Here is a 2,270-nt window from a genome sequence, read left to right as displayed (position 1 = left end):
TGTTGTGAGAAGACTAAGCTGTCAGACAGGCAGGACAGAGAGGGTCTTCCCATGCAGAGTCTACCTAGGCTGGCTGTGGGGAGTTTTGTTCAATGTGACTTATAGACAAAAGTTCTCTCACTTTGGGAAGCAAAAAATTCCAAGATCAGGAATTCAACCAATTCAGCATCTGGTGAGGGTCACTCTACTTTTCTGCTTTCACTGTGTCTTCAACATGACAGCCAGAGGAAAGGAGAAATCAAAGGTTGGACTCTGTTCCGTAAGTATTTGTTGGTTTGTTGGTTTGTTTGTTGTTTGTTTTGCATCCCAGCCACACTTTCCCTCCCTCCTCTCTGTTAATGGCCACTGTCATGTTCATGAGGGCATAGTCCTCAGGACTTAATCACTTCCTGAAAGCCCCGTCTCTTAATCTTGGTGATATGGTTCAACCCGATGAATCTGGGGGAGCAAACACATCCACTCAGACCACAGTACATAGGGAGAGTGTGTTGTGTGACACTGTTCCTCAGGAAACACGATCAAAATCTGCTCGCCCCACATAGGGAACAGACAACAGACCCACGGGCACCTACCAGCAAAATCTGATTAAGTGGACCATAAGTTTTCTTGGGGTTATTTACTGGAGTATGGATGAGGAGGTCACTTCTGGGAGCAGAAATTACTTAAAGACACCTGCATCACCAAAGCCCACCGTAGCCTGGGTGATAATTCACAAAAGCTGGAAACCAGCACCATACTGTTCAAAAGGCAGGGAGCTCAACAGGTTGGTGAGCATCCTTTCCAGATGACTCAATAGGTCTTAGCCTCTACGAAGCAGCTCATCTGTCTTGTTTCTTCTAGACAGCTGTTTGACTGGTCCCTGCTTCTTTCAAGCTGCTGGACTTATCTGAAAGCCAGTCTCTTCTCAACAGTTTTTAATGATTATATACTCTTGGGAAGGGAGGGGCCTAGTGAATCTGGTCAGTTTCAGGGACTTCCTGAATCTGGTTTTGAGTTGCTTACTTCCTGCCATAAGGAGCTTCCCTGTAGCATTTCATCTTCCCTTAGAACATCACCTCTACTGTAAATATTCTTAGTAAGTTTCCCTTGAGATAGAAGGATTTAATCTAGGAAGAAACCATGACACAACAGGCTGAGACAGCCACATCTCTGTGGCCACCATATTACCCAGTCTGACTGGTATTCAGCCTCCCATAGCCCTTACCCTCTACCTCATCCTATTGCATTAAGCTGTTAGGCAATTTAGAGATTGAAGGTAGTCATTCATTATTTGAGTGCCATTTAATAAAAAGCATCCCTTTCATACTTTACATTAGCAAACAGCACAATAGCAAGTGGGAATTTTTCTGTCAAACAAAAATGCATAAGTCGTTATAAAGAAAGTCTTAGAGTCAGAGGTGAGGGGACAGGAACATGGCTCCACATGGTCTCTCTCAGCAGCCTGAAAAATACCATTAGTCTTTTAGAGACCTTAACTCAGGCCAAACCTTATGCTTTGTGGCTTCGAAATAGAAACCAGTTTTAGGACACTGCTTAGATGGCTCAGTAGTTAAGATCTCTTGCTGCTCTTGCAGAAGCCCTGAGTCTGGTTCCCTGCACCCATGTCAGGCAGCTCCCAACTGCCTATAACTCTAGCTCCAGACTTGAGGCCTTTCACCTCCTAGGCATATATATATACATGCAGATACCTACACACATAAATAAACATAAAATTAAACTCTAAAGATGTCAAGGCTAGCCAGAGTAAAGAAGAATTGGAGATCTCCTTCTAGCTATTTTAATTTAGACTTCGAGCATAAAAGTTACGAGAAAAATGAAGCACTCACTAAGACAGACCCAAGTGTGTGTATGATCTCCTCTAAGGACAGTTGCAATTAGCATTTCTATGGCTCTCAAGTTACCTCTCAAAAGGGTGCTAGGAAACCTTTTCTTTCTTCTTCTTTATCTTTTTGATAACTGTGAGTATAGGGTGGCCCCAGGGGTGCCTTGGGCAGAATGATATTCTAATGCTGTAAAACCAGGAGGCACTAGGGTTGCTCAGGCAATTGGGACTTGCCTTTCCTTGTAAAGGGGGTTGCTGGTGAGAGGCTCAGAATGCTGCTGCAGCTTTCCAGCCTGGAGGGAGAAAGACTTTCAGCAGTGGTTGCTTGTGCTGGAATGCCTACCACTCCACTGGTGAGAGGTTAAAACCAGACCCCAGAGTAAAGGGGTGGGCTTAATTCTCCATATTTCTATCCTGCCTCAAAGTGGGTAATTTCACTCCATAGGTC

This window comes from Onychomys torridus, chromosome 14, assembly GCF_903995425.1.
Source record: "Onychomys torridus chromosome 14, mOncTor1.1, whole genome shotgun sequence".
In the NCBI taxonomy this organism is placed as follows: domain Eukaryota; kingdom Metazoa; phylum Chordata; class Mammalia; order Rodentia; family Cricetidae; genus Onychomys; species Onychomys torridus.
The sequence above is the reverse complement of the archived record's forward strand: the minus strand, read 5'-3'. Positions refer to the sequence as shown.